Here is a 27,979-nt window from a genome sequence, read left to right as displayed (position 1 = left end):
GCTTTTTGATTGAATGCAGCCAGTTACAACTGCGACCAATAAATATCATTACCTCGTGGATTCAAAATTCTATCTTAATCCGCCAAGGGTGGAGAGGAGGGAGTGGATAGTAACCTTTGGATAGCGAAGATGGTGGTTTTGTTTATTTTGAATTAAATGGGAAGCGTAGATATGGTGGATGCTTTACTAAAAAATAGATTTTAAGTTGATCTTATTAATAAGTTGAGAAGTTAAGAATGTAATATATTGAGATTAAGGTTTCAACAACCTCATTCAAAGTTTACCTTAGATCAACTTTGATAATTTGTAGGTTTCTTTTGGTCATATAGTTTCGCTTGTTATGATTTATACACCCTTGGTTTCCGAATGTTTGGGTAAGAGCGCTCCTGATGAAGGTAAACTCAGAAAAGTACTTCAAACGCAAGAAATTAATAAAGTGTTGGTCTACTTTTAGAAACTATTTATCTGAATCTTTTATTATTTTTTATACGAACATTATGTTTTTTTACGTTTAAGATATATATATATATATATATATATATATATATAAAACGTCTGAATAATAGTCAACGATTATATATATATATATAATTTTTTTTTTCTTCGATGAAGAAGGGGCATTTTAACGATAAAACGTTTGTTATTTCACTGCTAGAGAAAGTGACACCAGAAATGTTAATTTGGACTGTTTAACGCATCATGAAATTCTTGAACATTTAGAACGTTTGGTGTTGGTCAAAGTTTAAGCTATTTGTAAGATATAGTTTTCAGAAATATCGGTTGAGGTCTAATGATATTATATTTAAATTATGTTCAGACAAAACGAATATTACTTCTTTGGGAGAGTTGCATTATATCGACCGATTACTATGAAATTAATATTGAATAACTGCAGGTTAATGTTGAAATAGTACTGATTTAACAAGCATTTGAAATGACTGAAAATGCTAAAAAATACAGACATTTAGAGACTGGCATACAGTGTTGGCATTTGTTTTTTTGAAATTATAAAGAAAATAAGGTTTCAACTCCCTCAAGAAAAGTTGGATTTAGCTATTTTTAGGTCCTTTTGATCAAATAGCTCTTCAAATGTTTCTGTTCTTATACATCCTTTGATTTCAAATATTCGGCTTTGAGCGTTCCTGATCAAGGTAAATCCAGAAAAGCGCATCGGAAGCAATAAATTCATGTATGTAAAGCCGACCTGAGATGGATTTGGCTATTTTTGTTGGTCCTTTTGATCATATAGCTCTTCAACTGTCTTCAGACTTCCTGCCATTTATTTAATTAGAAGGAGACATTATTGATGTTTCTTGATGTTTTTGAGGGGTTTATAATTTCAAAACAATTTCAATAATGTATATGCGTGTTTATGTGATATGAATCAAATCAAGCTATGTCCATTTTTAGCAATTTTGCTTATTTGAATGTTGCCTCAATATCATTACTTATTATGGAGCAAACAGTAGCAAACTACATCTCAGGTCGCTGCTTGTAAGGAAACTATTCAATAAAGCGTTCTTTGTAAAACTGGTCTTCTTTTCGTAAATTTTATGGACAACATCATGATTTGGTTGACCGTGATGGAATATATGTGTCACAGATGATCAAGGATATGTTCCACTTGTCATAGGCACATTACTGTTCTTTCTCCTCGATTGTGACAATTTCAAATATGACTTATTATCGATATTTCTCTTGTTATTACTAATTTGACGTATGTCTCTAGTAGAACAGGAACTGCTTTCAGAATTCATCTGATGCTTGTGATGGGTTCGTGTTGCTCATCTTAAGTTTTGCTTGCTAATTTATTTTTTTTTACTTATTTGTCTTTTTGTCGTTTTTTCTTTGTCCAGGGTGTGCTCTGTTTTTATTGAACTCATTGGTTTGGTTTGTGATATTGGTTTTTATGCCCAGTCTACGATGATAGGACGATAATATTTTTTCTGGTATGTATATTTGTCTATTCTTTCGGATTAAAGATTTGGTTTAAAATAGGTTAATATTTTGCTTTCAATCAGTTTACCTAAAGTTGTGGCATCAACATGACACTGATTACATATGCGACCTTTTTAAAATAGATGTCCAATTGGGGTTTTGACATATACACGACAACACTACCATTTTCTAAATTTACCACACTTTTTACAATAAAAAAAATGGACAAAACAGTTATTGGTTGTATTAGTACTTTATTATTCTGTTTTGGAAATTGAAGTCAAATAATATCATGACCGTCTTCGGACGGAGATTGTTTATGGTATCCTTGCCCACTATCATTTAGATAAAATTTATGAAAATTTCGAAGCTTTTTCGAATAATTCTCAAAAAAATATTTCAATGGTTTCAAAATTAATATTGTAAATATACATACTGCAGTTTTTCATAAATAAATAAAAAATATATTGCACCCTTACATCAAATCACAGCGCTCCTAAGTTGACTTCCTTCACCTGTATTGGGTACACGACAAGTCAACCAAAGTCGGGAAAATGTAACACTACTTTTTTACTATATCGTATCATATGTATTATCGGTTAGATCAAACAAATATCATTTGAAGTCCACTACGTATGCATTTAACATATATGTAAATTATACTTCTTTCTTACTTTTTTCAGGAAAAAGCGCATACCATGTCAACTGTTTCCTGGATTAGACTTGAAACCATTGAATAAAGCATACACTTATTACAAAGAAACACAATAATACAATGATTAAACAAATATTTATCAGGATGAACGGAGCATTATTTACGATTTGAAAAAAAATACTAAAGCAAGGTACTTCATCTACAGAGCATAGATGCGAGATAAAAAACCTCATATAGAGGAACTTAAAAATGATATAAAAAAAAATTAACTTTAGAAACGCATATTTTTTCAAAAAATATGAGTGTGGAAGAATACAGCATGTACTGGAACTCCTGGGTTAAGGTTACTGATAAGTTTCAATGATGAATTATTAATGTATAAATGTACTTGTACTGTAATTACAACTATCATTATATTAATGAATAATATTGTTATACTTCGTCCATATATTTAATACTGTTATATCGTTTATTTATTTCCCTTTCATTTGCTTGATTATGCTTATTTATCTCGCTTGTTTAATTATGTGCCACTATAGATGAATATGTGTTAATGCCTTTCAATCCATGAAGAAGAAGAAAATAATTATATGAAAAAAAAATTTAAAAAATTAAATTTTCGTTTTTTCTTTTTTGTTTCAAAAATTTATTAAAGCTGAATATTGATATACTATTTCGCTATTTAAAGTAAGTTCGGTTCAATGTTGTCAAAATGAGCTAAAAAAAATAATATTTACTTGCAATTCAATAATTCAACTCATTTGAATCTGTATACTTGCGACTTTAATTTCACTCTTAGCTGAAGATGTGTTACGCATGTTCAGTTATTGAAAAGAAAGGAACATTGAAAATTGAAACAAGGGAGCTACCAGGTAGAACCATTTCATTGACTGAATCGCCCCCAAGTAAAACGATGATTTACACATTTGTAATTAAGACATGATATAAAACAGACCTAGAAGCATTAACATTTAATGACTGCACGTACTTGTTCACCTTTGTATTTTCATATTTTTGTTTATATATCGGATCATAGGACTATCGGCATATTTCGGAAGTCATCTCGATGGTTAATTAGATTACGTCTAGTCTAAAAAACGCACGGAATTCTGATACAGTATAAAAAGTCCATGCATTGTTAACTGTGTCTTTGGGACTTCTTGTAATTTAGAGATCTACATTCTAGTGTGTTATAAATCAAATATGAGAATTCGAGTCAAATCTGTAAAAATGAATTTGACACATAACGACACTTTAATGAAAATATTTTGGTTGTTATTTGATTTTTATATTTATTTATTAATTGCAAATGAAGCCTGTTAAAGCATTTTATGTTATTTTATTATTAAAGTGCGTGCTAAGGATAAGGGACATCAATACTGGTTTATTCCCCGGCTATCAAAGAGGGACGAAAGATACTAGAGTGACAGTCAAACTCATAGTCAAATTAGTCCTTTGTCAAAATGACTTACAGTCATTATAAGTAGTAAACCTAAGGGATACATGTACCACTGAACGTTTACTTACGATAAGTGACTCGAGCGATGACACTAGTTGAACAGGACCTGCTTACCTTTTCGGATTCATCCAAGGCTTTTGGTGGGGTTCGCGTTACTCAATCTTTAGTTTTATGTGCGGAGAATTGTTACTTGTTTGTCTTTTTGTCGTTTTTCTTTTGATCATGTTGTGCATGTTGTGGTGGTTTTAGACTTATTATTGTGATTGCTGCATTTGTATCGTTCCCTAATTTTTGAATAAAAATAAGACGATTATTGATAAAAAAAATTAAAAAAAACATGACAGATTTGTCTTTTATAATTCATTTTTTTTTCTCTAATTCTTCACAAATACCTTTTCCGAAAAGTAATATCTATATTTTTCAAAAGTCAGTGAGTGGTTCGATTGATCTCAGAACTTCAACCATTGTATCTTTCATGGCAATTAAAACAACAATTTAAATCAGATTTTTATTGTTCATATTGGCAATAAATCGTTACACCAAAATATCTGAGTTTGTACTTACAATGACGGCAATAAAACTGGTGCCACATGTAGAGCAAGATCTGCTTACCCTTTCGGAGTATCTGCGATGAAGCCCGAGTTTTGACTGGATTCGTATTGCTTAGTTTTTAGTTTTATGTGTAGTGGTTTGTTTTCGTCGTTTTTCGTGTTTTGCCATGATGAGATTGGTGTCTCTTCAACGTATGCATTGTGAGAGTCCTTTTGGTGTCCTCCATCCCTTTTGACACGGCACATGTTGTGTTTGAGTAAATTGAAAACCAAATAAATAATATTTCAGTGGTCAGACTTTATAGAATCTATATTAATTAGAGTTTTTACCCACATTTCGCGGTTACTTAGTATGGAAACAAACGTGACAGTGGGTTCTATGAACATTTATTCTTATTTGAGAATAATTCAGGCATCAAACATTATGTTTATTTTGTAAGAGAGCGTAGTTAAATGTTCCATTAATTTTCTTTTTATCACTATCAAATTGAATACAAATAGGTACTAAGAGGAATAACTACATCTTTAATCACAGTAAACTTAAACGATTCATTGTTCATTTGACTTTTGAATCCATACTCATGTGTAGCTGTAGTCCATAAAAGACTAAAATGGTAAAAAGAAATAACTACAACTATGATAAACTTGAATTTGATGTTTGCCTAACGTCTATGACTAAGCATAAAGTCATCGTAGCTATAGATAACAGGACTGAAATTGAGTGCTTTTCGTGTACAAAAGAGTCACCAGTGACGCTCGAATCGAAGAACTTAAAAAGGCCGAGGAGGTACAAAGTTACGAAAGGTTTTGCCAAATACATCTAAGGTGATATATTCCTTGGGTAGAGAATCCTTAGTATTTCGAAAAATTCAATGTTTTGTATACAGGTAGTTTATAAATTTGACCATATCAATGATAATTCATGTCAACACAGAAGTACTGTGGTGGGATAACCTCGGGGAGGAAACCTCTACCAGCAGTGGCATGAACCCAGTGGTTGTTAATGAATTCATCATAGATATCAGGATTAATAGTTTGTATGCATGTATGTTTTAATCTAAAATGATCTACTACTTTACCGTTATACATGTATCTATATTTGTATATGATACTGAGACAAATTAGGCGCTGTTTCTCATAGATATACATTATTTTCAAGTAATCTAACACAATAAAGTATTTAAAAAGTTGCTCATGTTAATACAAACCCGATAATAAGTCTAAGACCATGCTGTCAATTTTGTAAATTTGGAATTTTTTTCATTTTTTTAGAACAAAAAGCATATTCTTTTAACTTCTTTGTTATAAATGATTGAAAAAATACATATCTAAGAATTTTGAAAAGATTGATATGGGATGTTCGTATTTTTGGTAAAATCATTTATTATTTATACATTATAAGTTGTGGAGAATTCATATGATTGATTGACTATTGTTTGCCTCATGTCCAGTGACAAATATTTCAACCCGATGTCATATCAAGAATGTGTATAAGACGTCATGCAACTACAGTGTGATGAATGTTTCTATGTTGTGTTTTGTGTACTACTGTTTGTCAGACGGTCTTTTTTAGCCATGGCGTTGTCAGTTTATTTTCGACTTATGAGTTTGAATGTCCCTCTGGTATCTCTTGCCTCTCTTTTTCGTCGAAGCTTAAGAAGATACGAACAAAATAATGTGTTTAACAGTTTGACAGTTTTGACTTTTCTACTCTTTACACTATACTTCCACACAATCTTATCAAACAAAAATTTGACTATTTAATTAAATGGTCGTTTGGTAAATCTGAATGCAAATATATTTGCTGCAACTCATTTAAAACCTCCTTCTCTAATGAGAAAGGTAAATATGCTAGATATACTTACTGGAGGTGTGATGAGATGATTGAAGCTGTTAATTTTCTCCTTGATGATATTAATGTACGTTTCGGCACCAAAGTTTATTGACAGGTTGTAGGTATTCCTATGTGCACTAATTGCGCCCCTTCAATAGCAGACTGGTTTTTGTACTGTTATGAATCACAGTTTATGACCAAACTCAGTAAAGACCCATCTGAATTGCATTTAATTGATAAATTCAACAACACTTACCGTTATCTTGATGATATTTTTTCGTTAAATAATCTAAATCAAGAGTTTTCTCAATATACTGCCGAAATTTACCCAAAGGAACTCACTTTAAATAAATCAAATTTAAATGGTAACAACTGTCCTTTCCTAGATTTAGATATTTCGGTTTTACACGGGAAACTCCACACTACAATTTACGACAAAAGGGACAATTTTTCGTTCCCTATTGTTAATTTTCCCTTTTTGGATGGTGATGATCCTTTGGCACCATCTTACGGTGTTTATATTTCACAACTCGTTCGCTATGCCCGTGTCTGTTGTGACGTTTTTGATTTTAACGAACGTAATCTATGTATTACTGGTAAATTATTAAGCCAGGGATTTCGTTACCACAAATTACTTAAAACCTTTTCTAAATTCTTCCACAGATATAAAGATTTGGTTTTGAAGTTTGGTTGTACCTGTAGAAAACTTATTTCAAACGAGATTGCACATCCTCATTTTTACGGCAATATTTACCGTGCCCGGAAATTTAGAAACGATCCTGGTAAACTTATCGATCCTTTAAATAAACTTTTTTTTTATTAGTTGTTAGTGGCTTTAAACTAGCGGTCAGTAACTGCGAGTACTCTCAGATCTGTACTTAGTGTCTTTTTGTTGTTTGGATGTACAAGTACCCGGCCACGTCCACTTGTATTTGTAGTATTTGTATTTTTATCCATCTGATGAGTTAAGCCTCTTTCAACTGATTTTTATAGTTCGTTCTTATGTTGTACTGTTACACCCCTGTCCCAGGTTAGGGGAGGGTTGGTATCCCGCTAACATGTTTAACCCCGCAACATTCTGTATGTATGTGCCTGTCCCAAGTCAGGAGCCTGTAATTCAGTGGTTTCGTTTGTTTATGTGTTACATATTTGTTATTCGTTCATTTTTCGTACATAAATTAGGCCGTTAGTTTTCTCGTTTGAATGGTATTACATTGTCATTTCGGGGCCTTTTTATATCTGACTGTGCGGTATGGGCTTTGCTCATTGTTGAAAGCCGTACGGTGACCTATAGTTGTTAATTTTTGTGTCATTTGGTCTCTTGTGGAGAATTGTGTCATTGGCAATCATACCACATCTTCTTTTTTATATATGCATGTTGGTAACGACTTACAAGTGTATTTGCCAACCTATTCTGGACTGGGTTGTGTAAAAGGTAAACAAGGTTTACAAACACAAATTTGTAATTTTTTATTAAATCTGCTATATTTATGATTGCGCTGAATTCGTGAAAATCTGCATCTTTATTTTGAACGATTAAAAAAGAGTATTGTTCTTGATTCGGACGTTATCATGGTTATAACACATTTTAAACAGCTTGTCATAAATTGTCATTACTATATTATTTTAATAATAATATTTTATCAAAATCATTCGATTTGAAATATTTGTCCGTTAATACTATTTTATTCATTTTCGAATTGGATAAGAATTCTTTTAAAACGTTTTGTAACATATATTTTAATTACATGTATAGGCATTTTTGTTGTCTAATAATTCCTATTCATTATGACAGAATCACTTATCATCGGGTTCGTACTTACATATGCAACACGACGGGTGCCACATGTGGAGCAGGATCTGTTTACCCTTCCGGAGCACCTGAGATCACCCCATGTTTTTGGTGGGGATTCATGTTGATCAGTCTTTGGTTTTCTGTGTTGTTTTGTGTACTGTTGTTTGTCTGTTTGTCTTTTTCGTTTTTAGCCATGGCGTTGTCAGTTTATTTTCGACTTATGAGTTTGAATGTCTCTTTGATATCCTCCACCCCTCTTTTAGGTCAAACACGTCTGTAATCCGTCATCCGTTTTCAACTTTTGTAAATCCTTTACATTGTAAGGGCTTATTGTCTGTTTTTAATTCGACAACCTCGTTAGGCTAATTCTATTATGAAATTGTAACCTAACAAAATTCTTAAACCAGATATGTTTAGTCATATTTCCTGAAATCCTTACTTAATTGAAAGTCAGGCAGTCGAACTGACAACATTCGCCAATTTGTAAAGTTACATGTATTTCATCCTGGAATCATTAAATTGTTAACTACTACTATGACTTGTGTTTAATTCTGCCAGTGGAGTTAAAGCGAGTGTTCTCAGTGAGTGATCTGTGTCTTATTTATTGTCAATTATTTGTTTTAGTCAACAAAACATGTTTATGCTTAAACTAAATTCATTAAACTTGCAGTGAAGCCTTAATCATTTCTACAGATTTTGTAAACGTTTTTAAACAAATAAAAAACGATTTTAGGACAAGAAGAGATAAGACAATTACCGATATATACATTAAAAGCAAAGACAAAAAAATAACGCAGAAAATTGCCTTACTTACTCAAAAAAATAAATCAAATATAATTAAGTTGTGTTGTGTTTTAGACCGTAAATCGTATATTAGATATTATCATTCTACTAGAAGTAACATACGTATAATGTCAATCCAATGTATCATTCGAAGTTTACATGTACAAGTATAATTATCAATGTTGCATAATATAATATAACACCGTTAAATATAGCTGTTTATGTTTCAACTACAGGCTCACTTGAGCATATATATTATTAGTTACATGGTGTTTTAGTGACCTAATACGATATATATGGAATTTACTGACCCCATATATATCGTATTAGGTCACTAGCACACCTTGTAACGAATTTATCTTACCGACTATCTTCACATGTGGTATTTAGACAAGCGGCCTATCAAAGTGATTAAGTCTTCAATACTTAGTATTTAGAACATACTTCCATTCGTCCATACAAAAACAAATGCCAACAATAACAACTTGTGACCTTTAAATGTGTTTTATGAATTCATTTCAATCGTTTATCATCAATTTCTTCGTCTGTTGAAACCTTTCAGATTTTTCCTCAACACCGTGTTGTTTTTATAAAGGGACGTAACACTACTACTAACCGTGTATTGAAATAAGCCCCGCCTACTAACCTAATATGAAATATACACGGTCTCCACGCGGTTGCTTTTAACCAATCATATTCCTAGAAATGTATAGGAGGTAAGATAAATATATATATATAACTCGTCTAAACATCAGCCCAACAATGTTAGATCTGTAAATTTGCTTTCGCAAAGTTTTAGTTCTTCCCTCGCCGGGATTCGAACTCATGCTACTGAGATATCGTGACACCAAATCGCCTGCACTGTATCAGACGCGGTGAGGGAAGAACTAAAAATTTGCGAAAGCAAATTTACAGATCTAACATTGTTGGGCTGATGTTTAGACGAGTTGTATATACATAATGTACACAGCCATGTATCACCATCACTGCTGGTGATCCGATGGATAAATCTGTTGTAGAGTTGTCACTGGTTCAGACGTACTTATAATATATATGAACGTTGTTTTCAATTTAGACTTGTTTATATTTTTTCGTTTGGGCTTGTATTATATTTTCCTTCGGGTTTATATGATCCGTTCATCCTAATTGTAATATTTAGACTCTTCAAATTTCAAGTGTCTATCCTAAATTGAGGTAAATTATATGGCCTTCTAAAAACGGTTTCGATCCCTAACATCACTGAAGAGACATAAATTGTCAAAATCCGGATATGGTGTACTAATTTTTGCACCTTTTGTTTGCGGTATACAATCTTTTCCGCAAGTTTATTGTTTTCTGTTTGGTATTAAATTAATAATTTTAAAAGATCCATTTTGTAACATCTTGTGATCCGTTTATTTGGCAATCGCCAATGGCAGTCAGCAGGGTTTAGGAACATCTGTTGTTCGACCTGTTAGTCAAATGCGTTTTGTTAAAGCATACTTTTTCACTTTTTTGGTCTTTTGAAAAATGTTGTTTGTGCTGTATTTAGACCCCTCTATCAAGAAATTTGTTTTGCATGCACACGTATACAAATTTAGGTTTTTATCCAACGCAATCATAGGTTTGAACGTTGTTTTAAATTCAGACTTGTTTATATTTTTTCGTTTGGGCTTGTATTATATTTGACTTCGGGTTTATATGATCCGTTCATCCTATTTCTAATATTTCGACTCTTCAAAATTCAAGAGTCTATCCTAAATTGAGGTAAATTATATGGCCTTCAAAATACCGTTTCGATCCCTAACATCACTGAAGAGATATTAATTGTCACAATCCGGATATGGTGTACTAATTTTTGCACCTTTTGTTTGCGGTATACCATCTTTTCCGCAAGTTTATCGTTTTCTGTTTGGTATTAAATTAATAATTTTAAAAGATCCATTTTGTAACATCTTTTGATCCGTTTATTTGGCAATCGCCAATGGCAGTCAGCAGGGTTTAAGAACATCTGTTGTTCTACCTGTTAGTCAAATGCGTTTTGTTAAAATATACTTTTTCACTTTTTTGGTCTTTTGGAAAATGTTGTTTGTGCTGTATTTAGACCCCTCTATCAGGAAATTTGTTTTGCATGCACACGTATAAAAACTGAGGTTTTAATACGTCTGCATGCGAAACAAATTTCTTGGTAGAGTGGTCTAAATACAGCAAAAACAACATTTTCCAAAAGACCAAATAAGTAAAAAAGTATATTTTAACAAAACGCATTTGACTAGCTGATCGAACAACGGATGTTCTCAAACCTTGGTGACTGCCATTGGCGATTACCAAATAAACGGATCACCAGATGTAAAAATGGATCTTAATTATTAATTTAATACCAAACAGAAAAACAATAAACTTGCGGAAAAGATGGTATACCGCAAACATAAGGTGCAAAAATTAGTACACCATATCCGGATTTCGACAATTAATGTCTCTTCAGTGATGTTAGGGATCGAAACGGTATTTGGAAGGCTATATAATTTACCTCAATTTGGGATAGACTCTTGAATTTTGAAGAGTCAAAATAGGATGAACGGATCATATAAACCCGAAGTCAAATATAATACAAGCCTAAACGAAAAAATATAAACAAGTCTAAATTGAAAACAACGTTCAAACCTATGATTGCGTTAGATAAAACCCGCAATTTTTATACGTGTGCATGCAAAACAAGTTTCTTGGTAGAGGGGTCAAAATACAGCACAAACAACATTTTCCGAAAGACCAAAAAAGTGAAAAAGTATATTTTAACAAAACGCATTTGACTAGCAAGTCGAATAACGGATGTTCTTAAACCCTGCTGACTGCCATTGGCAACTGCCAAATAAACGGATCACCAGATGTAACAAAATGGATCTTCACAATTAATTGAATACCAAACAGAAAACAATAAACTTGCGGAAAAGATGGTATACCGCAAACAAAAGGTGCAAAAATTAGTACACCATATCCGGATTTCGACAAGTAATGTCTCTTCAGTGATGTTAGGAATCGAAAAGGTATTTGGAAGGCGATATAATTTACCTGAATTTAGGATAGAATCTTGAATTGTGAAGAGTCGAAATAGGATGAACGGATCATATAAACCCGAAGGCAAATATAATACAAGCCCTAACGAAATATATATAAACAAGTCTAAATTGAAAACAACGTTCAAACCTATGATTGCGTTGAAAAAAAAACGCAATTTTTATACGTGTGCATGCAAAACAAATTTCTTGGTAGAGGGGTCTAAATACAGCACAAACAACATTTTCCAAAAGACCCAAAAAGTGAAAAAGTATATTTTAACAAAACGCTTTTGACTAACAAGTCGAACAACAAATGTTTTTAAACTCTGCTGACTGCCATTGGCGATTGCCAAATAAACGGATCACCTATGTAAAAGATGGATCTTAATTATAAATTTAATACTAAACAGAAATCAATAAACTTGCGGAAAAGATGGTATACCGCAAATAAAAGGTGCAATGGTTTTTGTACACCATATCCGGATTTCGACAATTAATGTCTCTTCAGTGATGTTAGGAATCTATAATTCGTCTAAACAACAGCCCAACAATGTTAGATCTGTTAAGTTGCGGAAGCAAATTTTTTGTTCTTCCCTCGTCGGGGATTCGAAGTCATGCAACTGAGATATCGTGGCACCAAATCGCCTTGCACTTTGCCCGACTCGCTAGACCACTCGACCACCTAGACTCTATAAATAATAAAGCTTTCGGTGGCCGTGTGTTACCTTTCCTCGTCAGTTTTTATCTAGCGTCGTAACACAGTACATGATATTTCAGACATGAGGATGGAATTGTTACAGATCAGCTGAATGATCTATCGAAAAGGATCCTACAAATTAATGTATACTATATCATTTAATTGATATCTAAGTTGATACATTGTAACCATTTCAATCAATCATAGTGAAATCGTATAAAAACCGCAAAGCAACACTTGTTAAGTGGTCTGTTCTTTTTGAATAAAAATAAACATTTGGACAACTAGTCCCCTTTTGACCCCTTACATAATATGTGCTTTTGATTAATAATTACGATTTAATAGTGGTATATTACTACAACGATCTTGATTAGCCGTCAGGGGTCTCACAATGTCTCACAATGTTTGTCTAGGAACATTTGTACCCATACGTGAAGATTTTACATGATAAGATTCCACGTAATTGAACAGAAATTCAAAACTCATATTGTTGGCAGGCTAACACAAACAGTATTAAGAAACGTGAGAATATGCATGCAACTACTTTTAATTTGATATCGTTTATGAAAAAGGCAATATTGTAATGTTAGATCTATTAGAAATGCTCATTTTGTTCGTAGTCACTATCGTTCTAAGCCTTAAAAAAACTTTCATAAAACTATCCCAAACAAGATGTCTTACTCTTGAGGATAACTGTGCGTCAGTCGTTTTGAAGAAACAGTATTGACGATGGACGCCAAAATATAGCTAAGATACGAAAAAGGCAAACAAAAGAAAGTGAAAACAGATAACACTTGCCTTTTGTCCAGGTGAGCCGAAGTAACAGATTTGTGTAATGCTTATTGCGTAAACAATATCAATATATACCTTGTTTAATTTTACATGATTTTTTTTTTTTTTTTTTTTTTTGGTTTATTTGTTTCAACATTTCTTTTTCGCAAGAACGATAAACCAAGTGCGTTTTAACATGTTCTAATCATTATATGCAAGTGAAATAAAAATATTGTGATCCAAAAATTTATTACTGCGCATTTTTCCTTAAATAATCCATTTGAAAACGTTGTTTTGAAAATCAGTCGTGCAGGTATTTTTGTGCATTTTCTATGTGACATGTGGTTAATGTTTGATTCGATAAAAAGTCTGAGGAAAGTGCACTTCATTAGAGTAGAATTCTGTATTTTTGTTTTAAATTTCTTACTGACATACATCTTCGGTCGATCAGAGCAGAATAATGTATGTGTCCGTTATATCATACTGATATAGACTTACAATTACATTTCTCACTTCAGTCAGGTAGGTTTTTTATATTTGTGTCTTCATTATGTTATTTTTATTTTTTTATTTCGTATAGATTGTATAGGCTTCTTTATACAATTCACGGAGAGGGGGGATAAATGCAACATTGAGTTGTAAAAGTTGTCAAGTTCTTGTTACTGTAACAAACATATAAAACAAAACAGTTTTTAATTGTTTAACATTTCTTACCGATATAACATGTTACTTTTATTATTCTTCCCTTAGTTTATCTATTTTGTATTTACATTGTGTAATAGGTCAAATTTATTTGTTCAGTGTATGTTCTATGGTGTTAATATGTCCTTTGATTGAGTTAAGCTATTTCAGTTGATATTTTATAGTGTGTCTTTCTATGTTGTGATGTTACACTATTGTTTCAGAAAAAGGGTGAAGGTTTGGTACCATTAAAACGTTTAAACCCGCTGCATTTGTTTGCACCTGTACTAAGTCAGGAATCTGATGTTCAGTAGTTGTCGTTTGTTGATGTGGTTCATAAGTGTTTCTCGTTTATTATATAGATTAGACCGTTGGTTTTCCCGTTTGAATGGTTTTACACTAGTATTTTGGGGCCCTTTATAGCTTACTGTTCGGTGTGAGCCAAGGCTCCGTGTTGAAGACCGTACTGTGACCTATAATGGTTTACTTTTATAAATTTTGACTTGGATGGAGAGTTGTCTCATTGGCACTCATACAACATCTTCTTATATCTATTTGTTATCAAAGTCTGAAAAGGTAATTGTTTGTACCAAGAAAAAAAATCATGCCTCCAAAAATAGAACTTTTGGTGATATATAATACATATTTTCTTGATTTTTATTGTTTTGTTTTTGGGTTTTTATTATTTTTTTATGTTGATGGCAGGTCTGTGACTATTTCTGTTAGAATTATTAACGATGTTTTTTTATTTGCCTCGGGACAATTTACTGATACACATTGTATAGACACATATATATTTTTAACACTAAATGTTGATCTCTAGATGTCGTTGGGATATTGTTTCATTGACGTATATTCATCATCTACCTTTATTCATTTACCTGTAAAATTTAATCGGAAAACTACAGCAGCTACTTTGCAAATATACCTACTGGAAATATTTCGTACATACGCAAGAGTGGTCATTTCTTGCGTCCAACTTGACATTTTCTTCACTTCCAACAAGACATTTCTCACTTTTAAATTGACATTTCATCAATACAAGTTGACATTTCTGCGTTCCAACTCGATATTCCTCATTTCTAACTCAGAAGTGAAAAATGCAAAATTGGAAGTGAGAAATGTAAACTTGGAAGCGAGAAATGTAGTCTTGGAAGTAAGAAATGTAAACTTGTAGGCAAGATATGTAAACTTGGAAGTGAGATATGTAAACTTGGAAGTGAGATATGTAAACTTGGAAGTGAGAAATGTAAACTTGGAAGTGAGAAATGTAAACTTGTAAGCGAGATATACCAAGTTAGAACTGAAGTTTCAGTATCCATTTAATTAAAGATGATCAAATCAAAGTTCACAGTATATATCAAAGCATTGATGTTTTACAGAGCACAGAAAAACACACATTTATTAACCAATGGAACCAAAGAATTTCCTGGGTGTTATATTGCTGGTTTTACCTCAGTTTACAGAACCCGTACAATCACAAGGTCCAACGAATAACAGTATTGCAGCGGCAGTCTCTGATGCCGCGAGAGAAGTGAGTGCAAGAAGATCTGGTGGACTTGCTCCAGCTCAAAGAGCTGCTGCAGGTAACAATACATATGATAAAATTGAGAATTATTTAAGTAATCATGTATCTCGCTAATTCTAAGCCTCTATAAAATATGTATGCGTGTATTCGTGTGTGTGTGTTTATATATGAGAGAATGCACTTGATTATGCAAGTTATGAAAGATGTAAATGTAAAATACATAAAATGTTAACACGCTCTGTATACTTACTGGTTTTATTTGTGTATTTAGGTCTAAGTGGCCCACAAGGAATGGCCTCTCCACCTGCCGTTTCGCCTGCGGACACCCCAATATCAATCCATGCGCGATTCTGTTCTCGAAGAGAAGCTCCCAACTTCGTTGAAGCCATAGGTTTTGCAGGAGATTTAGTTACGACTGCAACTGCTAAATTTGCTGAAAGGTTGGTAATTACATTATGTAGCTGCAATTAACTCTCAAACTCCTTAAAGTTGATCGGACTGACAAAACGATGTTGAGAAGACAGTAAATTATGAAAAACATTGATCAGGAGAATTTATCATGCGAATTATGTGTATCGATTGGGAAAGACCTTTACATTTCAGAACCAGACTCAAGCTAGCGACCAATTTCAGCGACCAATCAAGCTAGCGACCAATTCTATCGACCACTAAAGTTAACAATGAGCATCAACACGTTACAGAACCATTTAGAGATATGTCTGAAAACCACAAAATGACATTATGCTACAACGTTCTGCTAATATTTAATACGTAATATATCGCTATTAATTGTTTAATGGACAATTGTAATAAGAATAAATGCTTATACTTTTAGAAAGGAAACACCAATTAATTTTATTTGAATTTTACTTTTGATTCCAACAAATTAACGTGATGATCGTGTTTGCTCGAGGCTAATGCTCTAAATTTGTTATTCAGTTTTTGAATATTTTATATGAATTTATGAATGATTTTATTCTCATAAACTAGTACATAGCTACAGAGAAAATAACAGTTCATATCTAAAACATATTTTGTTTCGCATTTGTGAAAAATGAATAACAATATAATAGTAATACAGTTCCTCTAACCAGGAGGACAGACTTTCACTGATATGTATCATATAAATCTACACAATTTTTCTAGTTCAACAACATTTTCAGATGAGAATACATTATTAAATTTAATAATGTTTGCAATTCCTTTACAATAATGTGGTAAATATTTTTCTCTTTCTATGTTAACAAATTTGCACGACATAATGTAGTGAAATTCATCCATCGCCAATATCTGTACACTGTAAAAGTCGTGCTTAGAAATTAAACACTTGTATTACATGTTTAGATCTAAACGTGTTTAGGATTGTGTTTAATTTCTAAACACATTTCTCAGTAAGCACATAATATCTAAACATGTCTTGAATTTAAACACTTTAATGTGTTTAAAAATGAAAGTGTTTAGAAATTAAACACTTTTTTCTAAGCTAAACACGATTCTAAGCACAATCCTAAACACATTGTACTGAGACACGTTTAGATCTAAACATGTAAAAAAAAGTGCACAAAAGATGTGCTTAGAAATGTGTTTAGGATCTAAACACCATTTTTACAGTGTAGAGCTGCATAGATGATAAGACCTTTTCGATCTCGGAATAGTTTAACTGTAGTATCTGGAATGTTATTTGTTTGTTAAACTAAGATTTTTAACGTGAAACAAAAACTACATCGTACATATAATATAGATAAATTAATTAAAGGCTATCATAGTACATAACGGCTAAACCAAGTCTCAAGATTAAGAGGTATATATACGTAAGTATTGTATGTAAAACAGAATAAGAACATCTTAGTACATTAGTTCAGATGTCAATTTACGGTGAGATAAATAAAATTTTAAAGTGAACAAGGAAGACGCTATACGGTAGGAAAATCATACAACGGCTTTCTATATATACCGTCGACATTCTCAAATATCGAGTATTTACTTAAAACCATTTGGTTGTGAGGGGAGTGCTTCTGGATACAGTGTATGGGGTATAGTCCAAGGCACTTCAAATAATACTCAAAGCAATAAAACAAATAACAATTTAATGAAAAGAAAGAAAAAACATATTCGATACAACATTCATCACATCAAAACATTTTAACTACGTTCAGCCAGAAACCTTTATCATACGTTAATGCTTAACCAAGTTAACATAGCCATAATGATACCACATATGGGCATTTTATAAGAAATTCAAACCGTCTTTTTCCACTTTAGTATAATCAGGTCACTGATATATATTTAAAGAAGTGTTGTCAATTCATCGTATATATATTAAAGTTTAGCACTATGGAGGTTTTTTTGTTATCTTTATTTAAACCATTATGGAGGTTTTTCACGACCTTGACTGACTATACAGCCCATGCATGGTGGGTAACCTACCTATACAGCCCTTGCAAGTTCTTTCAAAAATGTAAGCAAAAATAAATAACATTTCAAAATTAATACAAACGTCAAATAAATAAAGGAGCTCGAATGTCAGTCTTGTTCAATTAATCAATACTGAATAGAATGAATCAAATGAAAATGTAATATTATAAAGCAAATAAACAAACAGCCTGAAATAATTAAGTAATGAAAAGGGAAATAATCCATTCCTATTACATTGGTAAAGAATTACTATATCGGCCCGGTAAAAAAAAACATAAAATGCAGTACATATATCAAACAAAATAGTTCCATGCATATTGATAAATCTTTGTCAATAAGTATAATAATTGGTTTATTTTAGTATCAAATGAAAGCGTAATCACTTGGGATCACTATATACACCCTTGTTAAAAGTCTCTTTTGAATAATAATAAGAAAAAAAAGCAGGGCATATTTCCCCTGTTGTTCAGGTTTGCTTAGTACCTGTTTTTGTATTTCCGATTTTCCGGGAATCAGTGTATGAACACATGAAGGTAGCAATACACAGTTATAAGTTTGGTTTCGCATTTTGGCCCCGGTGGATTTTTCAAATATGAAAGTTATTGTGCAATAAAATTCATTTTTAGACAGCTGAGTACTAATTTAGCCTTCAAAGATGGTTTATAAGACCATCAAGGTTATTTAACATGTTTAACGGGATATTTTCTGTTTCAATCTCCGTATTTTCATAGCTAGACCGGCCATAGGTCCATAAATTAATGCAATGTTTACAAACATTTTTTTCTACACGAAGCTTTAGACGCAATTTTACGAATAGAAAGACTGAAAAATGAGCCCCTACCCATTACTGATAGGTACCTTAGACTTTAGATGACCAGTGAAGTCTTCAGGTGCACTTTCCCACCCAGGTATTCATACCAGTTGAAGATATGGGTAATAGCTTTCAATCTAACCACCTGTGGTCAAGAACTATGCCGTAGGGAAGTGGGAGTAAAGCGACAGCTGCCACCACCCGTAATGGACAAAAATTCGAAATTGGGTATGTGGTTGTCAGCTTCTGGTGCACTTTCCCACCCGGGCATTTTCATGAATAAAAGGGCCTGGAACAAGCTTTCAATCCCACTAGGTGTGGATAAAAGCTTTGCCGTAGGGAACTGTATAGAAAGACTGAAAAATGAGCCCCTACCCATTACTGATAGGTACCTTAGACTTTGGATGGCCAGTGAAGTCTTCAGGTGCACTTTCCCACCCAGGTATTCATACCAGTTGAAGATATGGGTAATAGCTTTCAATCTAACCACCTGTGGTCAAGAACTTTGCCGTAGGGAAGTGGGAGTAAAGCGACAGCTGCCACCACCCGTAATGGACAAAAATTCGAAATTGGGTATGTGGTTGTCAGCTTCTGGTGCACTTTCCCACCCGGGCATTTTCATGAATAAAAGGGCCTGGAACAAGCTTTCAATCCCACTAGGTGTGGATAAAAGCTTTGCCGTAGGGAACTGTATAGAAAGACTGAAAAATGAGCCCCTACCCATTACTGATAGGTACCTTAGACTTTAGATGACCAGTGAAGTCTTCAGGTGCACTTTCCCACCCAGGTATTCATACCAGTTGAAGATATGGGTAATAGCTTTCAATCTAACCACCTGTGGTCAAGAACTATGCCGTAGGGAAGTGGGAGTAAAGCGACAGCTGCCACCACCCGTAATGGACAAAAATTCGAAATTGGGTATGTGGTTGTCAGCTTCTGGTGCACTTTCCCACCCGGGCATTTTCATGAATAAAAGGGCCTGGAACAAGCTTTCAATCCCACTAGGTGTGGATAAAAGCTTTGCCGTAGGGAACTGTATAGAAAGACTGAAAAATGAGCCCCTACCCATTACTGATAGGTACCTTAGACTTTGGATGGCCAGTGAAGTCTTCAGGTGCACTTTCCCACCCAGGTATTCATACCAGTTGAAGATATGGGTAATAGCTTTCAATCTAACCACCTGTGGTCAAGAACTTTGCCGTAGGGAAGTGGGAGTAAAGCGACAGCTGCCACCACCCGTAATGGACAAAAATTCGAAATTGGGTATGTGGTTGTCAGCTTCTGGTGCACTTTCCCACCCGGGCATTTTCATGAATAAAAGGGCCTGGAACAAGCTTTCAATCCCACTAGGTGTGGATAAAAGCTTTGCCGTAGGGAACTGTATAGAAAGACTGAAAAATGAGCCCCTACCCATTACTGATAGGTACCTTAGACTTTAGATGACCAGTGAAGTCTTCAGGTGCACTTTCCCACCCAGGTATTCATACCAGTTGAAGATATGGGTAATAGCTTTCAATCTAACCACCTGTGGTCAAGAACTATGCCGTAGGGAAGTGGGAGTAAAGCGACAGCTGCCACCACCCGTAATGGACAAAAATTCGAAATTGGGTATGTGGTTGTCAGCTTCTGGTGCACTTTCCCACCCGGGCATTTTCATGAATAAAAGGGCCTGGAACAAGCTTTCAATCCCACTAGGTGTGGATAAAAGCTTTGCCGTAGGGAACTGTATAGAAAGACTGAAAAATGAGCCCCTACCCATTACTGATAGGTACCTTAGACTTTGGATGGCCAGTGAAGTCTTCAGGTGCACTTTCCCACCCAGGTATTCATACCAGTTGAAGATATGGGTAATAGCTTTCAATCTAACCACCTGTGGTCAAGAACTTTGCCGTAGGGAAGTGGGAGTAAAGCGACAGCTGCCACCACCCGTAATGGACAAAAATTCGAAATTGGGTATGTGGTTGTCAGCTTCTGGTGCACTTTCCCACCCGGGCATTTTCATGAATAAAAGGGCCTGGAACAAGCTTTCAATCCCACTAGGTGTGGATAAAAGCTTTGCCGTAGGGAACTGTATAGAAAGACTGAAAAATGAGCCCCTACCCATTACTGATAGGTACCTTAGACTTTAGATGACCAGTGAAGTCTTCAGGTGCACTTTCCCACCCAGGTATTCATACCAGTTGAAGATATGGGTAATAGCTTTCAATCTAACCACCTGTGGTCAAGAACTATGCCGTAGGGAAGTGGGAGTAAAGCGACAGCTGCCACCACCCGTAATGGACAAAAATTCGAAATTGGGTATGTGGTTGTCAGCTTCTGGTGCACTTTCCCACCCGGGCATTTTCATGAATAAAAGGGCCTGGAACAAGCTTTCAATCCCACTAGGTGTGGATAAAAGCTTTGCCGTAGGGAACTGTATAGAAAGACTGAAAAATGAGCCCCTACCCATTACTGATAGGTACCTTAGACTTTGGATGGCCAGTGAAGTCTTCAGGTGCACTTTCCCACCCAGGTATTCATACCAGTTGAAGATATGGGTAATAGCTTTCAATCTAACCACCTGTGGTCAAGAACTTTGCCGTAGGGAAGTGGGAGTAAAGCGACAGCTGCCACCACCCGTAATGGACAAAAATTCGAAATTGGGTATGTGGTTGTCAGCTTCTGGTGCACTTTCCCACCCGGGCATTTTCATGAATAAAAGGGCCTGGAACAAGCTTTCAATCCCACTAGGTGTGGATAAAAGCTTTGCCGTAGGGAACTGTATAGAAAGACTGAAAAATGAGCCCCTACCCATTACTGATAGGTACCTTAGACTTTAGATGACCAGTGAAGTCTTCAGGTGCACTTTCCCACCCAGGTATTCATACCAGTTGAAGATATGGGTAATAGCTTTCAATCTAACCACCTGTGGTCAAGAACTATGCCGTAGGGAAGTGGGAGTAAAGCGACAGCTGCCACCACCCGTAATGGACAAAAATTCGAAATTGGGTATGTGGTTGTCAGCTTCTGGTGCACTTTCCCACCCGGGCATTTTCATGAATAAAAGGGCCTGGAACAAGCTTTCAATCCCACTAGGTGTGGATAAAAGCTTTGCCGTAGGGAACTGTATAGAAAGACTGAAAAATGAGCCCCTACCCATTACTGATAGGTACCTTAGACTTTGGATGGCCAGTGAAGTCTTCAGGTGCACTTTCCCACCCAGGTATTCATACCAGTTGAAGATATGGGTAATAGCTTTCAATCTAACCACCTGTGGTCAAGAACTTTGCCGTAGGGAAGTGGGAGTAAAGCGACAGCTGCCACCACCCGTAATGGACAAAAATTCGAAATTGGGTATGTGGTTGTCAGCTTCTGGTGCACTTTCCCACCCGGGCATTTTCATGAATAAAAGGGCCTGGAACAAGCTTTCAATCCCACTAGGTGTGGATAAAAGCTTTGCCGTAGGGAACTGTATAGAAAGACTGAAAAATGAGCCCCTACCCATTACTGATAGGTACCTTAGACTTTAGATGACCAGTGAAGTCTTCAGGTGCACTTTCCCACCCAGGTATTCATACCAGTTGAAGATATGGGTAATAGCTTTCAATCTAACCACCTGTGGTCAAGAACTATGCCGTAGGGAAGTGGGAGTAAAGCGACAGCTGCCACCACCCGTAATGGACAAAAATTCGAAATTGGGTATGTGGTTGTCAGCTTCTGGTGCACTTTCCCACCCGGGCATTTTCATGAATAAAAGGGCCTGGAACAAGCTTTCAATCCCACTAGGTGTGGATAAAAGCTTTGCCGTAGGGAACTGTATAGAAAGACTGAAAAATGAGCCCCTACCCATTACTGATAGGTACCTTAGACTTTGGATGGCCAGTGAAGTCTTCAGGTGCACTTTCCCACCCAGGTATTCATACCAGTTGAAGATATGGGTAATAGCTTTCAATCTAACCACCTGTGGTCAAGAACTTTGCCGTAGGGAAGTGGGAGTAAAGCGACAGCTGCCACCACCCGTAATGGACAAAAATTCGAAATTGGGTATGTGGTTGTCAGCTTCTGGTGCACTTTCCCACCCGGGCATTTTCATGAATAAAAGGGCCTGGAACAAGCTTTCAATCCCACTAGGTGTGGATAAAAGCTTTGCCGTAGGGAACTGTATAGAAAGACTGAAAAATGAGCCCCTACCCATTACTGATAGGTACCTTAGACTTTAGATGACCAGTGAAGTCTTCAGGTGCACTTTCCCACCCAGGTATTCATACCAGTTGAAGATATGGGTAATAGCTTTCAATCTAACCACCTGTGGTCAAGAACTATGCCGTAGGGAAGTGGGAGTAAAGCGACAGCTGCCACCACCCGTAATGGACAAAAATTCGAAATTGGGTATGTGGTTGTCAGCTTCTGGTGCACTTTCCCACCCGGGCATTTTCATGAATAAAAGGGCCTGGAACAAGCTTTCAATCCCACTAGGTGTGGATAAAAGCTTTGCCGTAGGGAACTGTATAGAAAGACTGAAAAATGAGCCCCTACCCATTACTGATAGGTACCTTAGACTTTGGATGGCCAGTGAAGTCTTCAGGTGCACTTTCCCACCCAGGTATTCATACCAGTTGAAGATATGGGTAATAGCTTTCAATCTAACCACCTGTGGTCAAGAACTTTGCCGTAGGGAAGTGGGAGTAAAGCGACAGCTGCCACCACCCGTAATGGACAAAAATTCGAAATTGGGTATGTGGTTGTCAGCTTCTGGTGCACTTTCCCACCCGGGCATTTTCATGAATAAAAGGGCCTGGAACAAGCTTTCAATCCCACTAGGTGTGGATAAAAGCTTTGCCGTAGGGAACTGTATAGAAAGACTGAAAAATGAGCCCCTACCCATTACTGATAGGTACCTTAGACTTTAGATGACCAGTGAAGTCTTCAGGTGCACTTTCCCACCCAGGTATTCATACCAGTTGAAGATATGGGTAATAGCTTTCAATCTAACCACCTGTGGTCAAGAACTATGCCGTAGGGAAGTGGGAGTAAAGCGACAGCTGCCACCACCCGTAATGGACAAAAATTCGAAATTGGGTATGTGGTTGTCAGCTTCTGGTGCACTTTCCCACCCGGGCATTTTCATGAATAAAAGGGCCTGGAACAAGCTTTCAATCCCACTAGGTGTGGATAAAAGCTTTGCCGTAGGGAACTGTATAGAAAGACTGAAAAATGAGCCCCTACCCATTACTGATAGGTACCTTAGACTTTGGATGGCCAGTGAAGTCTTCAGGTGCACTTTCCCACCCAGGTATTCATACCAGTTGAAGATATGGGTAATAGCTTTCAATCTAACCACCTGTGGTCAAGAACTTTGCCGTAGGGAAGTGGGAGTAAAGCGACAGCTGCCACCACCCGTAATGGACAAAAATTCGAAATTGGGTATGTGGTTGTCAGCTTCTGGTGCACTTTCCCACCCGGGCATTTTCATGAATAAAAGGGCCTGGAACAAGCTTTCAATCCCACTAGGTGTGGATAAAAGCTTTGCCGTAGGGAACTGTATAGAAAGACTGAAAAATGAGCCCCTACCCATTACTGATAGGTACCTTAGACTTTAGATGACCAGTGAAGTCTTCAGGTGCACTTTCCCACCCAGGTATTCATACCAGTTGAAGATATGGGTAATAGCTTTCAATCTAACCACCTGTGGTCAAGAACTATGCCGTAGGGAAGTGGGAGTAAAGCGACAGCTGCCACCACCCGTAATGGACAAAAATTCGAAATTGGGTATGTGGTTGTCAGCTTCTGGTGCACTTTCCCACCCGGGCATTTTCATGAATAAAAGGGCCTGGAACAAGCTTTCAATCCCACTAGGTGTGGATAAAAGCTTTGCCGTAGGGAACTGTATAGAAAGACTGAAAAATGAGCCCCTACCCATTACTGATAGGTACCTTAGACTTTGGATGGCCAGTGAAGTCTTCAGGTGCACTTTCCCACCCAGGTATTCATACCAGTTGAAGATATGGGTAATAGCTTTCAATCTAACCACCTGTGGTCAAGAACTTTGCCGTAGGGAAGTGGGAGTAAAGCGACAGCTGCCACCACCCGTAATGGACAAAAATTCGAAATTGGGTATGTGGTTGTCAGCTTCTGGTGCACTTTCCCACCCGGGCATTTTCATGAATAAAAGGGCCTGGAACAAGCTTTCAATCCCACTAGGTGTGGATAAAAGCTTTGCCGTAGGGAACTGTATAGAAAGACTGAAAAATGAGCCCCTACCCATTACTGATAGGTACCTTAGACTTTAGATGACCAGTGAAGTCTTCAGGTGCACTTTCCCACCCAGGTATTCATACCAGTTGAAGATATGGGTAATAGCTTTCAATCTAACCACCTGTGGTCAAGAACTATGCCGTAGGGAAGTGGGAGTAAAGCGACAGCTGCCACCACCCGTAATGGACAAAAATTCGAAATTGGGTATGTGGTTGTCAGCTTCTGGTGCACTTTCCCACCCGGGCATTTTCATGAATAAAAGGGCCTGGAACAAGCTTTCAATCCCACTAGGTGTGGATAAAAGCTTTGCCGTAGGGAACTGTATAGAAAGACTGAAAAATGAGCCCCTACCCATTACTGATAGGTACCTTAGACTTTGGATGGCCAGTGAAGTCTTCAGGTGCACTTTCCCACCCAGGTATTCATACCAGTTGAAGATATGGGTAATAGCTTTCAATCTAACCACCTGTGGTCAAGAACTTTGCCGTAGGGAAGTGGGAGTAAAGCGACAGCTGCCACCACCCGTAATGGACAAAAATTCGAAATTGGGTATGTGGTTGTCAGCTTCTGGTGCACTTTCCCACCCGGGCATTTTCATGAATAAAAGGGCCTGGAACAAGCTTTCAATCCCACTAGGTGTGGATAAAAGCTTTGCCGTAGGGAACTGTATAGAAAGACTGAAAAATGAGCCCCTACCCATTACTGATAGGTACCTTAGACTTTAGATGACCAGTGAAGTCTTCAGGTGCACTTTCCCACCCAGGTATTCATACCAGTTGAAGATATGGGTAATAGCTTTCAATCTAACCACCTGTGGTCAAGAACTATGCCGTAGGGAAGTGGGAGTAAAGCGACAGCTGCCACCACCCGTAATGGACAAAAATTCGAAATTGGGTATGTGGTTGTCAGCTTCTGGTGCACTTTCCCACCCGGGCATTTTCATGAATAAAAGGGCCTGGAACAAGCTTTCAATCCCACTAGGTGTGGATAAAAGCTTTGCCGTAGGGAACTGTATAGAAAGACTGAAAAATGAGCCCCTACCCATTACTGATAGGTACCTTAGACTTTGGATGGCCAGTGAAGTCTTCAGGTGCACTTTCCCACCCAGGTATTCATACCAGTTGAAGATATGGGTAATAGCTTTCAATCTAACCACCTGTGGTCAAGAACTTTGCCGTAGGGAAGTGGGAGTAAAGCGACAGCTGCCACCACCCGTAATGGACAAAAATTCGAAATTGGGTATGTGGTTGTCAGCTTCTGGTGCACTTTCCCACCCGGGCATTTTCATGAATAAAAGGGCCTGGAACAAGCTTTCAATCCCACTAGGTGTGGATAAAAGCTTTGCCGTAGGGAACTGTATAGAAAGACTGAAAAATGAGCCCCTACCCATTACTGATAGGTACCTTAGACTTTAGATGACCAGTGAAGTCTTCAGGTGCACTTTCCCACCCAGGTATTCATACCAGTTGAAGATATGGGTAATAGCTTTCAATCTAACCACCTGTGGTCAAGAACTATGCCGTAGGGAAGTGGGAGTAAAGCGACAGCTGCCACCACCCGTAATGGACAAAAATTCGAAATTGGGTATGTGGTTGTCAGCTTCTGGTGCACTTTCCCACCCGGGCATTTTCATGAATAAAAGGGCCTGGAACAAGCTTTCAATCCCACTAGGTGTGGATAAAAGCTTTGCCGTAGGGAACTGTATAGAAAGACTGAAAAATGAGCCCCTACCCATTACTGATAGGTACCTTAGACTTTGGATGGCCAGTGAAGTCTTCAGGTGCACTTTCCCACCCAGGTATTCATACCAGTTGAAGATATGGGTAATAGCTTTCAATCTAACCACCTGTGGTCAAGAACTTTGCCGTAGGGAAGTGGGAGTAAAGCGACAGCTGCCACCACCCGTAATGGACAAAAATTCGAAATTGGGTATGTGGTTGTCAGCTTCTGGTGCACTTTCCCACCCGGGCATTTTCATGAATAAAAGGGCCTGGAACAAGCTTTCAATCCCACTAGGTGTGGATAAAAGCTTTGCCGTAGGGAACTGTATAGAAAGACTGAAAAATGAGCCCCTACCCATTACTGATAGGTACCTTAGACTTTAGATGACCAGTGAAGTCTTCAGGTGCACTTTCCCACCCAGGTATTCATACCAGTTGAAGATATGGGTAATAGCTTTCAATCTAACCACCTGTGGTCAAGAACTATGCCGTAGGGAAGTGGGAGTAAAGCGACAGCTGCCACCACCCGTAATGGACAAAAATTCGAAATTGGGTATGTGGTTGTCAGCTTCTGGTGCACTTTCCCACCCGGGCATTTTCATGAATAAAAGGGCCTGGAACAAGCTTTCAATCCCACTAGGTGTGGATAAAAGCTTTGCCGTAGGGAACTGTATAGAAAGACTGAAAAATGAGCCCCTACCCATTACTGATAGGTACCTTAGACTTTGGATGGCCAGTGAAGTCTTCAGGTGCACTTTCCCACCCAGGTATTCATACCAGTTGAAGATATGGGTAATAGCTTTCAATCTAACCACCTGTGGTCAAGAACTTTGCCGTAGGGAAGTGGGAGTAAAGCGACAGCTGCCACCACCCGTAATGGACAAAAATTCGAAATTGGGTATGTGGTTGTCAGCTTCTGGTGCACTTTCCCACCCGGGCATTTTCATGAATAAAAGGGCCTGGAACAAGCTTTCAATCCCACTAGGTGTGGATAAAAGCTTTGCCGTAGGGAACTGTATAGAAAGACTGAAAAATGAGCCCCTACCCATTACTGATAGGTACCTTAGACTT

At 36.6% G+C, this 27,979-nt stretch overlaps 1 pseudogene; it reads left to right on the top strand.

The window, feature by feature from the left end:
* The first annotated feature begins 13,961 nt into the window (after nucleotides 1–13,961).
* Nucleotides 13,962–27,979, top strand: part of LOC127705713 (peroxidase-like protein) — a 72,586-nt pseudogene continuing 58,568 nt past the window's right edge.

The sequence above is a fragment of the Mytilus californianus genome, unplaced genomic scaffold, assembly GCF_021869535.1.
Source record: "Mytilus californianus isolate M0D057914Y unplaced genomic scaffold, xbMytCali1.0.p SCAF_6, whole genome shotgun sequence".
Classification (NCBI taxonomy): Eukaryota; Metazoa; Mollusca; class Bivalvia; order Mytilida; family Mytilidae; genus Mytilus; species Mytilus californianus.
The sequence above is the reverse complement of the archived record's forward strand: the minus strand, read 5'-3'. Positions and strand labels throughout refer to the sequence as shown.